Source organism: Anolis sagrei, chromosome 4 (genome assembly GCF_037176765.1).
Source record: "Anolis sagrei isolate rAnoSag1 chromosome 4, rAnoSag1.mat, whole genome shotgun sequence".
NCBI classification, from domain to species: domain Eukaryota; kingdom Metazoa; phylum Chordata; class Lepidosauria; order Squamata; family Dactyloidae; genus Anolis; species Anolis sagrei.
The window spans coordinates 86,249,032-86,265,115 of NC_090024.1; the positions used below are offsets into that span (position 1 = coordinate 86,249,032).

Below are 16,084 nucleotides of genomic sequence, written 5' to 3' on the forward strand. Positions count from 1 at the left end.
GGGAAGGCAAAATAAGTGTGGTGTAAACTCTAAAATCACTGAGTAAAAATGACATCTTAAAATAAACCCTCCTAGAACCATTCTTTCAAAAAATGAAATACATGTAGCTGTTTTAAACAATACACTTTGGATTCCTTTCAAGGATAATAACAAGAGGAAGAGGCACGCTTTAAGACCGGCTTCTTGCCTTTTATTATGTAAACATTAATGGAAATGCACATTGTGGCATGCTTCAGAATCAAAATCTTAAGCCTTGTTCTTAGCTTATTGATGATAGATTTGGAAATTGAAAACAAAGATAAGATAGCTAAGATCCAATGAATGCTGTGAATAGGAAACAGAGAGAGAGACCTGCCACAGAAGAACAGAAAACCACACAGGGCTTTTCCAGACAGAAGGAAATTCTCAGATTTCTCTTAGCAGCATAGCAGTGCTGGCCCCATGTGGGCTCCTAATGCAATTTGCTGCATCTCCAGTGATGGATGTTGAAGGAAGGGGAATAGATGGATAAAGATGTTGTTTATTTCCCCCACTACCACTATTTTGAAAACAACAATAGACTGACTATGAACCTCTTATGAACTGAACAGAACAAGTAGAAGACAGGAGAAGGACTTGTGGGAAAAGAGATTCTGTTATATCTCTGCCTTCTGTATAGCTATGAGGAGAAAATATTCCCAGTATTATTATTTTTTTCTCAGGTCAGTAGCGGTTTGAGAAACTGCAAGTTGCTTCTGGTGTGAGAGAATTGGGTGTCTGCAAGGAAGTTGCCCAGGGGCTGTCTGCAAGGATGCTGCCCATCCTTGTGGGTGAATTCTCTCATGTCCCCAACTGGGGAGCTGGAGCTGACCGAGGGAGCTCATCTCACTCTCCCCGGATTCAAACCGCTGGCCTGTTGGTCAGCAATCCTGCCGGCACAAGGCTTTAACCCATTGCACCACCGGGGGCTCCCCCAGTATGATAATTCTGTATAATTTCATAAATGTGTAAAAGATAACTTTGGGCTCTTGGATTGTTATTTTTCATTTTAATCTAATATGCCCTGAAGAGCTCTCTCCCAAGACACAGTTGATAACATTCTATTTATTTATTTATTTATTTACTTACTTACTTACTATATTTCTATACTGCCCTTCTCAGCCCGAGGGCGACTCAGGGCAGTTTACAAAACAGCACAATTCGATGCCACAATAATATAAAAACAGTTAAAAGCATATAAAATACATAAAATTCCATAAACAGTAAAATCAATAAAAGCATAAATCCTCCGCATCTCAATACCAAAATCTTTATCCGATCACAATTGTCCAGTCGTTCTGAGGTCAAGAAGTTATCTGCTACACTGCATTTGAAAAAGCCTGCTCGCAAAACCGGGTTTTGACTTTTTTTACGAAATATTAAGAGGGTGGGGGCCGATCTAATGTCCCTAGAGAGGGCGTTCCACAGCCGAGGGGCCACCATGAGAAGGTCCTATCTCTTGTCTCTGCCAACCGAACCTGTGAAAAAGGCGCGACTGAGAGCAGGGCCTCCCCAGAAGATCTTAAATTCCTAGATGGTTCATAAGGAGAGATACATTTGGACAGATAAGCAGGGCCAGAACCATTTGTAATACATCAAATAAAAACGTAATTTCTAGAAATGTAACTTCTAATAAATCAAATAAAAATGAAGAAACAGACACACAGAGACGGAAATCGGACAGTGAGTGAGGAAGGGTCAATTCAATTAATCACTGATAGGCTTTTCAAAAATCTAATTAAATTACCTGTTTCAACATCTCAGACATTTTAGTCATTTCTACAACTTCAGTTTTTACAGACATAAGCAAAGCCTATTTACAGTAATATGGATTCTTTGTTGCTTTCAGAAATGCAGTGAGGAGGATTGGTTACTCAGATTCCAAAGCTCAAAAGCTCCTTAACATTGATACTACACTTGATCTTAGCTAAAAGTCCGAGAAACAATTATCCGTGACTTGTTAGCAGATTATTCCAAAAATATAACATTAAACGTTGCCACATTTGGAGTCGCAACACAAAAAATCTAAGCTAAATTAGTAAAGTCCACAGCAGAGGACAGAAATGGAAATGTAGATAGTTTGGGATGATACAAATCAGATTATTTGTTATTGTTATCATGTCAGTGCTACTATAATTTTAAAGAGCCAGTATATAGAATATGTTTCAATATTTATACTGGAAAGTGCTTATTGTACTTTTAAAGGTTGTATATTATGTGATGTCATGGCCTATGGCTGGTACAATAAACAATTTGTTCATTCATTATCCTTAACATTGTGCATCCCATTGGATCAACTCTTGGGGATATATCGCTCAGGTCTTGTGACATAACGCTTGCAATTATACATCCCTGAAATGTTAACAAAAAGCATGAAAGCTGTTTGTAAAAGTTCCTTTGGATAAAGAACAAACTAGTAATGTGAAAATGTATTGATTCCTGGCACCTTTTATGAAAAAATAACCGAATAAATAATTTTATTTTGGAAAAATGTTTGTGTTGAAATACAAGCAAAAGTCAATAATTTTAGTTCAAAAAGAAATTTAATAAATTTGACACTTTTCTTTAGTAGATTTCCAATTTAATTGGTTTTAATTTTGTTATTCGCTGCCTTCAAATTGACTTCAATTTATGGCAACCCTATGAACAAGAGATTTCCCAGTCACCCTATCTTCAATAGACCTCCTCAAACTGGAGATTACGGCCCCTTCTACACTGCCATATAAAATCCAGATTATCTGCTTTGAATGGAATTGTATGGCAGTATAGACTCATATAATCCAGTTCAAAACCGATAATCTTGATTATCCACTTTGACAATCTGGATTATCTGACAGTGTAGAAGGGGCCTAAGGGACATGGTTTCTCTGATTGAATCTCCCCATCTGGAAAGCGCTTGTCCTCTTTTCCTGCTGTCCTCCACTTTACTAAGCATTAACATAAACAGTTGTGGCCCAATTTACCTGTTTGAACGCATCTGCCCTTATGAACCTACTAGGACTTTAAAATTGTCCGGGAAGGCCCCACTCTCGATCCCGCCTGAGTCACAAACACGTTTGGTGGGGATGAGAGACAGGTCCTTCTCAGTGGTGGCCCCTTGGCTATGGAATGCCCTTCCTGGGGAAATTAGATCAGCCCCCTCCCTCTTAACATTTTGGAAGAGAGTCAAGACTTGGTTGTTTGAGCACGTGTTTGAATATGCAAGGTAAAAGACATAGGAATTGGAACGACTGGACGATGAGATGGGACAATGTTTTTATTAGGAGACTCAAATGATGTATGCTTCTAGTATTCTTGTTATGGTTTTTTATTATGTGTTAATGTTTTTAAATGTTTTGTGGTGTTTTTGGGCATCGAATCGTTGCCATTGTAAACCGCCCTGAGTCGCCTAGGGGCTGAGAAGGGCAGTATACAAATATAGTAAATAAATAAACAAACAAACATGTTCTCCAGTGAGTCATCACTTCTCATGATATGGCTCAAGTTTGACAGTCTCGGTTTAATCATCTTTTGCTACTGGGATGAGTTCAGAATTTTGCTTTTTTCAAAGTAACACCTAGTAACAGATTGAAGCAGAACAAGGACAGAACAGACTTAAAACTAAAGCCCTGCCACACCGCTCCTATTTTTTGGTGCCATTTATACTCCACTTTATATATCCTGAAGGAGACTCAAGCATCTTACAATTAAAAGTATGACCACATAATTTAAAATACATAAATATGCAAACATTTAAAAAGAATTAAACATGACAGTACTAAAATTCAGTTAAAATCCGTTAAAACATATTCAAAGCTAAAAATCTTAGCACCCCCTAACTTGCTCTTAAAAATCATCTTCTTTAAAAATCCTGGCTGAATAGAAAGGTTTCAGCCTGCTGCAGAAGGACAACTGGGACGGGGTCATTCTGGCTTCCCTGGGAAGTAGGGAGTTCCAGAGTTGAGGGACAACCACAGAGAAAGAAGACCCCCTCTCTCGTTCCCACCAACCAAGCTTGAGCTGGAGGTGGGACCGAGAGAAAGGCCTCTTCTGAAGATCTCAAGGCCCAGGCAGGTTTGTTCAATGCGATGCAGTCAGCCAAATAGCCTAGACTGTCTATACTGCCCTATATCCCAGGATATGATCCCAGATTACCTTCTTATCCCAGATTATCTGGTAGTAGAGATTCATATAATCCAGTTTAAATCAGATAATCTGGGATCAGATCTTGGGATATAGGGCAATATAGAAGGGGCCTAAGGATGTGTGAAATGGACCTCTTATCAAAACCAGATCAATATATCCATTCCTAGGCCACATTAGGACCAAGCTGTTTTCTAATAAAGTTTAAACTAACTGTAGTTTAAACAAATCATATTTTTCTAACTTGTGGTAAGAAATGTGAGTTTGAAGAAGAAGCAAGCCCACGCTGGAAGCACAAGCTTCCATTCTCTTCCATATGACTGCAAGAGAGGAGTGGAGTTTCCAACTACCAGTATTTGTTCACACCAGAAATATAACACTTATTTCTTGTTAGTTTAACTCCAGCCTACAGAGTTGTTCTATCACAAGCTTCATTCCTCTTCTAGCCTAGTTGTTTTGACAGTCATTTCTCCTTTTTGTGTTTTTCAGTACTTCACAAGGTTTGGAAACTGAACATGTAAGCTGGCTAACTTGAGAAATATTCCAACCCACAAATACACTGGAGAGTCAAGCACACACTGGAAATTTTTTTTTGAAAGATCAGAAACCTTTATTGACTTTTTGCATGAAGAAGAAAGGGATTAACCAATTTTAAGTTTTGAAAACTAATTTGGAAAGTGTTTTCGCTTGAGAAAAGTGTCAACACTAAGAAACCTGGAGGGTGATGCCTATATTATTTTTGTTGTTGAATGAAGATAGATTGGAAGCCAACAACCTTTCTTTTTGTTCCTTTCTTCTATTCTCTCTTTGTTTTTCTTAGCACCTTTTATGTTTCTACTCTATACTTATCTTAATTCTACTTTCTTTAAAACACTTTTTTCTTTTTAAAATGTTTTAATTATATATGTGTGTGAAAGAGACAGGGTGAAAGCATACATTGATCACAAGATTCATTTCAAACTTTAGTTTAGTCTTAGAATGGAGATTGATTGGATTCATGTCCAAATCCTAAACTCTAGATCTTTGCACTTCCTACTGACTTTCATTAGAAATCCAGAAATATCTATCATTTTCCTTCTAACCAAAATAAAATTTCATTTTCTGCTGTAATAGGAATTTATGAAGGGATCATATCTAACATGAATCAGACAAGAGATAGAGCAGTTTCTGTGTTATGAGCTAATTTCCAATAGCTTTTACATTTCTTGGCAGAGTGGTATACAAACTTTTGGAAGAGCTGTCCCTTCTGAAAGCATCAAGCCTGCCAAACTTCTGAAGAATATAAGCCCAAAATCAGAAAATTTTAAAAGGATGTATTTATTTTTCAATTTTTTGGAGATGATAATATAGATATGGTCCTAGTTAAGATTTTGTCCATATATGCCTGTAAAGACAAAAATCGATCCTTTCAGAAGTGATCTGGTAAAACAAGCAGTGCTGGAGCATTGTAGAACAACTACAGACCAGAAATAGAAAGGTTGCGACTCAAAACAACCTATTTCTTGATCACAAGGTTTTTATATAAACTTTTCCCATACCACTGTACAGCATCACCTCCATATTTGCGGGATCACTACTTGCCCATGTCTGGGAGAAAATACTCTTTCAGGGCATTTTCTAGGTCCCCTAGTGTGATTTTCACCGGATGTTAAAAAATAACATGCTTCATTTGGCTGGTTTTACTCTGAACTAGTCAAGGAATCCCTAGTCCACAGCAAGTGAACATTCTTGATACAAATCAGTCTCTATGATGATGTATCTTAAAAATGTGACTGACCACCTTAAAGTGTTTTTTTAACATCATGAAAAACTTAGTATCTAATTATGAAAACAAATAAAGCCTTAAGTGTGAAACAATATTACTAGAGGATACTGAATCTTTGTAGGACAAGGGGCTATCTCTACAATTAGAAGCAAAGGGCAACTATGTCATGTGTTACACTAGAGTTCTGAAACCCCTTTTCACCACAAACCACACTCTGTCCAGGTAATCCAATAAATAGAAGTTTAAAGAAGAGTATATATAAAAATAAGCAAAGTAAAAAAAAAAGAGAATCAAAGTTCAAAAGGTTATTTCCAAGATAGCCAAGAGTCCAAAATCCTTTCAAAGACAATATCCAGAGTCAATCTACAAATATATCCATAAACAAGATACCATGAATCCAAGGCAGGCAGCTTATGCCACACATGAACTAGGAGCAAGAACAAACTTAAAAACTTGAATGCCAAGAACATAGAACCAAAAACTGAGAGCTGTTCACCTGAATACAATGTTGCTCTCAAAAAGGATATATACAGCAGGAACCACTTTAAAAGGCCCCAATCCCTCCCATAACATCATTTCTCACACACCTGCTTTTGCTTTCCTTATTTCGAATTCTCTGGAAAAAGTGAGTCTGTCTTTGTTGCATGCCCTGTCTCCAGAATTCAAAGTGTCTTGACCTAGACAAACATTTGTCTCCCACATTGCTTTCAGTTTGCACTTCTGACAAGTTATCATGAGAACTGATATTGCTTTCTCCAGTCTCGTAGGAAATCTCAGGAGATTCCAAAGCAACTCACTTTAGGCCACTTCTATTCTCCGCTGGGCCCTCTGAATCTATCCAAGCATCCCTTTCATCCTCTTCTGAGCACTCAGAATCTGACCAGGCTACAACATCGTGGGGCAAAAGCTTGGGTGAACAGAAGCAACAGTTTCCCTCTGGGGCTCCTGACCATCCTTTCTTTGGAAGATAGATCTGTATGCATCACACAGCCTTTCCTGAACTTCTGAAAAAAAGCCATGACAGACCTCTATTCTGTCAGCAATGTTGAAGTAAGTTCCAATTGTCAACCCAGTTAGCAGCTGTACATGAAATGGGAAGGTGCACCACCGTGTCATTTACCTCAAGCAAAAAGCAAAGACTTTTTGGTTGAACCTGAAATGGGGACAGTTGAAAACTTTTGCTTGTGTGCTTTGTTAACAGGCTTCCCAGAAGTAACTAATTGGTCACTATAGGAATCAAAGTCCTAGACAAACTGGATTCTATGGTTTGTTTCAGCAAGGTTCTTTTTATACAACTTTTACAGTATAACTATGATGAAATGCTCTTTACATTCTCTGCTGGGAATCTTAAGGCAATTTTGGAAACCATCTAGCCTCACTAATGAAAACTATGAAATGTCAAGAATAGCCTTATATTTAACTGTTCATCCCTCCTTCTCATCTCCTTACATCCAATAAAATGAACACCCATTAGACTTTTCACATATATTGAGGTATTGCAGCACATAAAGCATCTTTTTAGAAATGACCCTATCACACACTGGAAATATTACTTTTTCAGATTAGAAGCTCCTTGACAGCACATCTGTAGCCATGCTGGAAAGTGGGTTCTGAAAGTTGTAATCCTAAAAATATTTTTCCAGGTTCTGTCCTACACAGAATTATTCCTAAAGACAAAACTAAATAGCTCACCCACCTGTCTTTAGGTAAAAGTATAAGAGGTTAGATCTTTGTCTTTCAGAAATATAAGCCTGGTGACAAGGGCAGAGAGCAAGGCAACCAGAGTTCTGTGAAAAACTTAAAACAAAACAAGGCATCATTGGTGTATTAGTTCTGTTTCCAATACAGTTATGTCAAAGCACCACCTACAGAGAAATTAATGAGAAGGAAACTGAAATACTTCTTTTTTGTTATTATAAAAAGATGATTTATTGACTAACAAATATTGCTAGTTTCAGTCATTTGTTATTTTGCGGAGATTTTGACATGTCAGTGTTAGGTATAATATTCCAAACAAACATGTCTTTTAAAATGTAATATCTACACCACGTTAGATTTTTCCCTTCTTTCTGCTTTCCATTTCCCCTTCAAGCCATTCAAGGTTTATTTTTTAGTGTGAAGAAAGATTTTTGTAGAAATCCATTTTGCATTATCAAATATTATGTAACACAATATTTATGCAGCGTGGGGAGGGAGACAGAATACAAAACAAACAGGCTAGAAGTTACAACTAGCAAATTAACAGCTTGCAATAAACTTCACGCAAGAACAGAACATTTTGGAATACATTTACTATGGAGAAACAATAACAACTAACAATATCAGTGACAAGGGGCTGTAAGTTAAGGGAAATTTGAGATATCTCAGAAGCTCATCCCAGCATTTCCTAAGTTGTTGGAGCTATAGTTCAACACATTTGGCAGATAAAAAGTCTCACCAACTAGCTGGAAACAGATGCAATGGAGCAGAGCAAGAAGGAAGACACATGGCATTTCTCTTCCTTCACCATCCCTTTAAAACAAATTAAATGAATCAGCCAGGCAGAAGCATCAGCATATGTTGCTGCTATTGCCAACAAAGTTGGAAGATCTACTCTGGATAATCATGGAGTTCAGCTACAGTTGAATGGAGCCAGATCCATCCATCCTTTTATTTATTCTTGGTGTTCCTCTAAGACTTGGAGCACGTATGCATGGGTCATATAAGGCAATCCAGAGGTGAACGGGCTCTGTGGCATCCATACAATGTGTGGGGTCCATTTGCCATAATGTGGGTGGAGGCCACTCAATGTGGCCTTGTCCCACATTAACAAAAGTCCCATTCGTTTTGGGCCAATTTAAAGACTTGTGCTACTTCCTATTCAGAAGCAGCCACATATGTTCACATCACCACCTCGTTTTCCCTTTCAAGCTGCCAGAGCCTGGAGACAGGGGGTGGCAATTTATTTTCCCCTAATGATTTGGCTTTTGCAGTGACCACTGGGTGTGAAAATTGCTGTGTTACTTGATTCCTGTAGGGATTCTATAGGGATGATAGCTGGAGTGATAAGGCAATTGGAAAAGGGAAGGAGGAAAGGAGGGAGAGATTTCATTTCTCTCAAGGGCCAGATTCATGGAGGCAAGTGAAGGGTGTCTGTCCAGTGGCACCAATGGTTCTGGCACACTGGGCCATCCAAAGAGCATTCAACCACCAGGCTGGCTCAGAGGTATGCAGTGTGGACATCCACCAGCCTCTAAGCCAGCTTGGAAGCTGGAAATATGTACCATGGCAATGCTAATCTAGAGTACCGACTTTGGATAAACATTGCCATTTGTGGCCCGCATAGCTACCCCCCAGGTCTTGAAGTGGTTCAGCTACAATAGCACAAAGTTGGAAGATCTACTCTGGATAGTCATGGCGTTTAGCTACAGTTGCATTGAGCCAAATCTTTCCATCCATCCTTTTATTTATGAGATTCAAAGTGGTGCAGCTATAGTAGCATGGAGATGGAAACAGATCTATCCATCCCATCCCTTTATTATACCCAACATTTTTCTAGATTAATACCCCAGCATCTATACTGGGGTATTAATGCAGTTGAACACCACTTCAACAGTCATGGCTCAGTGCTATGGAACCATGGGAGGTGTCGTTTCAAAAGGTCTTTAGCTTCCTCCACCCAAGAGTGCTGATGCCTCACCATGTGGGGAGGGGGACACTAATTATGATACCATGAATATCAACAATAACTCAAGACCACATAAAAATATTACTGTCAAAAGCTGAGTACCAGAAGAACACATGCCTACACTTTATCTCCCTGAGAGTTGGGTGCTATGGCATAAAAATAAAAGGACGCATAGCAAAAAAATAATTCAAGCAGCATAAGCCAATATTACAAACATGCCCTGGAGAATGCAACAGCTGCTCCCTTCCACACAGTCCCATGATCTCTGCAGGTATTATGTTAAAAATCATTAGTATGTGACTACAGTTCTAGACTATTATTAAGTATACCAGATGGTTATGTTTTTACATCCTTTTCAAATTGCTCATTTATCCCAAAGTTTCGTAAAACGAAAGGCGAAAAAACCCAACCAGATTTCTGTCAAACAGAACAAGAGACAAACAGAAACAGAGGTCTGGCTCACACTATAAAATTATGGTGCTTCACTACCATTCTAACCGCTACGGCTACATCCTATGGAATCCCAGGATTTGTAGTTTCATGAGATATTTGGAATTATCTGTCTGTGAGCTCTCCTAACTCATGAAACCAGACTTATAAATTGCTGACGTGAAGATCTGGAACTTTATCTGGAGGTAATAGTACTAAATCTAGTACACAGGAAGAAAAACCTTCAAGCATAAAAGTTTCATTATCTATATTGCCACAATACCTACTGCAAATGAAAATACAGCACAGCATCATCTTAATCTTTGTGGAAGACGAATGTATGGAATCCAGCTCTCATTGAAAAGCTAGCATATAAAATAAGATTATCACAAGGACAAGGACACACACAGAGTCCCTTTCCACACAGCTGAATAAAATCGTACATTTTCTGCTGTGAACTGGAATATATGGCAGTGTGGATTCAGATAGCCCAGTTCAAAGCAGAAATTGTGGGATTTTCTGCCTTGATATTCTGGGTTATATGGCTGTATGGAAGGGCCCAGAGATAAATGATATCATACTTGGGTTGTTGAAGGTTTTCATGGCTGGAATCACTGGGCTGCTGTAACCTTTTCGGGCTGTATGGCCATGTTCCAGAAGCATTCTCTCCTGACATTTTGCCTGCATCTATAGAAAGCATCCTCAGAGGTCTGTTGGAAACTGGGAAAATGGGGTTTTGTCACAATGCCAGGGCTCTGCCGTTATTCCAGCAGAGATGAACCAAACAAACTCCCAGTTTGTGTTAAAGAATTTAATTAAAACAGTACTTACTTTCTGGCTGTTTCAATAGTCCAAAACATAAAGATAGCACTCAGCCACGGAATATAAAACAAAAACTGACGGCAAACACTGTTGCAGGTTCAGAATAACACCATAGTCAAAAGGTCCAGTCCAGTGGTCAAACGCCAAGAGTTCAATGAGCGAAGTCCAGGGATCGAGGGTCTATACAGTAATCAAAAGCCAGTCCAGAAATTCAAGATCCCAAGAGTACAGGAGACAAGTCAAGATACCAAAAATCCACAAACCTTGGGGAAAAACCAGCAGCATCTACCACCAAAATAAAACAAATACTTTTCTCCCAAAGATCAGTCCCAAAGCTAGCTCAATATATCCAGAAACACCCAGCTGCAACCTATCTCTTGCATACCTCCACCCTTAATTGCATTCACCCATGAACCCTTACTTACAGATTACTCACTCCTTTAGAACTAAAACTTACATTAACCCTTCCATCACCAACTGCTAGGTTTGCCACCACCAACCACCATCAACTTTGGGACATGATATATGACAGGTTTATATATCTGTGGAAGTTATAAAACTGCGAAGCCATTAAATGCTAATCAAGGTGGCCAAATGAAACATTCCCACCTACCTCCAACAGATAAGGGTTCTTTCACCCACCCTGGATATATAAACTCCACTTGCCTAGTTTCCAACAGATCTTACAAACTCTGAGGATGCCCGCCTTAGATGTGGGTGAAATGTCATGAGAGAATGTTTCTGGAACATGGCCATACAGCCCAAAAAACTTTCAGCAATCTAGATATCATAGTTTCTAAAGCATAGCTATACTAAAAGATCATAGAACAAGATAGAAGTCTATATTTGTATTGTCTCAATGCCTCAGAATTCCTCAGAATGCCTCAATGCCTCACAATTGAAGTTGAATCCAGACAAGACAGAGGTACTCCTGGTCAGTCGCAAGGCCGAACAGGGTATAGGGTTACAGCCCGTGTTGGATGGGGTCGCACTCCTTCTGAAGACACAGGTTCGCAGCTTGGGTGTGACCCTGGATTCGCCGCTGAGCCTGGAGCCCCAGGTCTCGGCGGTGACCAGGGGAGCATTTGCACAGCTCAGGCTCGTGCGCCAGCTGCGCCCGTATCTTGGGAAGTCTGACTTGGCCACGGTGGTACACGCTCTTGTCACATCCCGCCTAGACTACTGCAACGCTCTCTACGTGGGGCTGCCCCTGAAGACGGCCCGGAAGCTGCAACTAGTCCAACGCGCGGCAGCCATGATTCTAATGGGAGCGGAGCGCAGGGAGCACACAACCCCCCTGTTGCACCAGCTCCACTGGCTGCCGATTTGCTACCGGGCCCAATTCAAGGTGTTGGTACTGGCCTATAAAGCCCTAAACGGTTCCGGCCCAAGTTACCTATCTGACCTCATCTCGGCCTATGAACCCACCCGAACTTTGAGATCTTCCGGGGAGGCCCTGCTCTCGGTCCCGCCGGCCTCTCAAGCGCGGTTGGCGGGGACGAGAGATAGGGCCTTCTCGGTGGTGGCTCCTCGGCTGTGGAACGCCCTTCCCGTAGATGTTAGGCTGGCACCATCTCTCATGACATTCCGTAGAAAGTTGAAGACCTGGATGTTTGTGCAGGCTTTTGAGTAATTCAGTGCAATCTCTGGTAATTGAACATAGGAAAGGAACAATGGACGACGAATTTGGATCACGTTTTGGATGATGAGGCGATCCGGGGTGGATTTTTGTGATAATTGTGTATTGATGTTGTTTATTGCTAGAAATGGAATTGTGTAGTTAACTGTTATGATATATTGATTATTGCTGTTTTTATTGTCTCTGTTGTTTGCTTTCTGGAAACCGCTGTGAGTCGCCCTTGGGCTTGAGATACAGCGGTATATAAGAATAGTAAATAAATAAATAAATAAATAAGAATTCAAACTGAGAACATGAATATATACCCAAGTTAACAAAGTGTCCTTAGAAATGTACCAGCCTCTAAAAAACTGTTTGTAAACACAATATACCTGTAAAGGGGATGGTGGTTACACTGAGGAAAAAGAGAAATATGCAACGGGGAAAACATTAACATAATAATACGGCATAAATATCTAGTCATTATTTTTGAGCAATTCCAGAAGGGGAAGACAGGTACTGAGATAAATCTTTTTTAAACAGAAATTACAGCAGCATTGCTTTATTGTTCTGTTAACACATTTTAAATGTGTTGATAAAAAATAACATTTAACACAATTTGGACATAATGGTTTCAGAGGACTCCCTTGATGAAATTCAGGCATAATCATTTTTGCTTGGAGCTCCAAGATGACAAGAAGAATGCTACTCTGTGAGCATCAACTCATATCTTCCATTAAAGACCTCTGTGTTTTTTAAACATATGCTATATTTGCTATAAAAACTCAAAAAAATGTTTAGATGAAAAGTTACAGAAATAACATCTACATTGTAGTATTTTTAAAAAATAAAATAAAATGAATAAGTGCACTGCTATGGATATGGTCTCCTATATCAGACTACCTTATGCTGAGGAGCTAGAACTATTTGGCAAACAAATAATTCTAGTGGGGAGTGACACTGGAAAAAACGGTTCTCAGGCTGGATCTACACTGCCATATAATCCAGATTATCAAAGCAGATAATCCATATTATCTGTTTGAACTGGATTATATGAGTCTACACTGCCATATAATCCAGTTCAAAGCAAATAATCTGAATTTTAAATGGCAGTGTAGAAGGAGCCTTAGAGACAATAGCAGGGGCATTTTATTTAACACAAAAAGTGTTTGTCCTATGTCAAAAGCTCTGGTAAAACCACTCCTGACTATCTTTCACTTGAAAAATAAAGTAGGACAATGAGATAACTTGAAATGAGACTCCCAGAAGGTGATGGTATTGAACCAACTACTAGGAAAGAGCAAAGATACAACCAGTCTCAGGCCAGAAGGATGTTCAACTACAGATTCAGATGTGAAAGTTCAAAGCTGCACAAAACGTAAAATGTGAATGTGAGAAATGAGGCAAAGCTTTGGAAAACATAATATGCAGCATTGGAAAAGGACTGGGTTTTGTAGTTTGCCAGCTAATCTGTATCTGTTTAGAGGTCTTTCTAATCACCATCTAAGGCTGGATCTACACTGCCTTATATCCCAGGATCTGATCCAGACTATCTGCCTATCCATGATTATCTGGCAGTGTAGATTGATATAATCTAGTTCAAAGTAGATGATCTGGGATTGAATCCTGGGATATAAGGCAGTGTAGATCCATCCTACAGCCTCTTCTACACATCTGTATAAAATTCAGATTATCCACTTTGAACTGGATAATATGGCAGTGTAGACTCAAATAATCCCATTCAAAGCAAATAATGTGGATTATTTGCCTTGATATTCTGGATTATATGGCAGTGTAGAAGGGACCTAGGACACCTGGGTTCCCAATCTGTGACAAATATATGTATAGCCCAACTAGATAAGAGTCCTATAGCCCCTTCCACACAGCTGAATAAGATCCCTCATTTTCTGCTTTAAACTGGAATATATGACAGTATCGACTCAGATAACGCGGTTTAAGGCAGATATTGTGGGATTTTCTGCCTTGATATTCTGGGATGTAGGGCTGTGTGGAAGGGCCCCAGGACTCGGAGAAATGGGTTCAAATTACAGGAAATGAGATTCTACCTGAACATTAGGAAGAACTTCCTGACCATAGGAACTGTTAAACAGTGGAACTCTCTGCCTTGGAATGGGATGGAAACTCTTCCTTTGAAACTTTTAAGCAGAGGCTGGATGGCCATCTGTAAGGGATACTTTGATTGTGCTTTCCTGCATGGCAGGGGGTTAGACTAGATGGTCCATGTGGTCTCTTCCAACTCTGTGATCTTTGTAATGCTATGATTCTATAAGACACAGCTTCGCAAGGTCTTCTTCAGCCTTCTCTGCCAAAAAGGCCAAACTGTATCTCCTGGAATTCTCTAGCATTGAGCCAGGGCAATTAAAGGGATATCAGATCAGGCCCGTAGCAAGAAAAAATGTGGGAGTGGTTAAAATCCCACCCCCATCCCCATTGACTTTTCAGGCAAGTGTCTCCTGATCTGGCATGAGATCTCAACAAGGCCCAGAAATTACCATCATTATGCAAATGTAGTTGGAGATGTAGTTCACCTACATCCAGAGAGCACTATGGACTCAAAAAATAACGGATCTGGACCAAACTTGGCACGAATACTCATAATGCCCAAATGTGAACACTGGTGGAGTTTGAGGAAAATAGACTTGACATTTGGGGGTTGTGGTTGCTCGGGTTTATAGTTCACCAAACATCAAAGAACATTCTGAACCCCACCAGCAACAGAATTGGGCTAAACACAGAACCCGCATGACCAACAGAAAATACGATGTTTTCTGATGGTCTTTGGCGACTCCCAGCTGACATCCCTTCACAACCTGACCCCCAGGCTGAGAAACGCTGTTCTATAAGCTAGCTGGCACTGCCGTCCGCCCTCTGATGTACAACAGGAAGTTTCTGCCAATTGCATGAGAAATAAGGTTGAACACTGTGAAAGCCACCCACTGTATAGCTATCAGCCTCCTCCCAGTAGATTCAAATCAAGGGAAAGCTGCATGAGAACCACTACTCATCTACATGTTCCTCCAGTAACAGCAAGAGCATCTCTCTGGGCAACTAAACCAGGAAATTCTAACAGAATGGCTCCCCACAAGGGTCTTCCTCCAGGGGCAACTGAGCAACTTGGAAGTCCCTGAAGAGACTCTAAAGTGGAGTGGGCAGCTCAAAAGACAGCTTGGCAAATTGGCACTACCACAGTGGTTCTCAACATGTGGGTCCCCAGGTATTTTGGCCTACAACTCCCAGAAATCCCAGCCAAGTTACCAGTTGTTAGGATTTTGGGGAGTTGGGGACCCACAGGTTGAGAACCACTGACCTAAAAGAATCCTCCACTTTGTGCAGCTGTGGAGCAGAACAAACAACTCAGCATCTGTATGCTTGACCCACAATGCCCTGAACTGTTTAAAGCAGGGTCCTCAAACTTTTTAAACAGATGGCCAGGCCACAGTCCCTCAAACTGTTGGAGGGCCAGATTATAATTTGAAAAAAGCATGAATGAATTCCCATGCACATTACACATATCTTATTTGTAGTGCAAAAAACACTTACAAACAATACAATTTTAACAAATATAACCTTATTAGTATTTCAATGGGAAGTGTGGGCCTGCTTTTGGGTGATGGGATAGAGT

General features: G+C 40.0%; 1 protein-coding gene across 3 annotated transcripts in view; it reads right to left on the reverse strand.

Moving 5' to 3' along the window:
• The window catches only part of FARS2 (phenylalanyl-tRNA synthetase 2, mitochondrial), a 290,051-nt gene that overhangs the window by 266,398 nt on the left and 7,569 nt on the right, over positions 1 to 16,084 (reverse strand). The window lies entirely within an intron of this gene.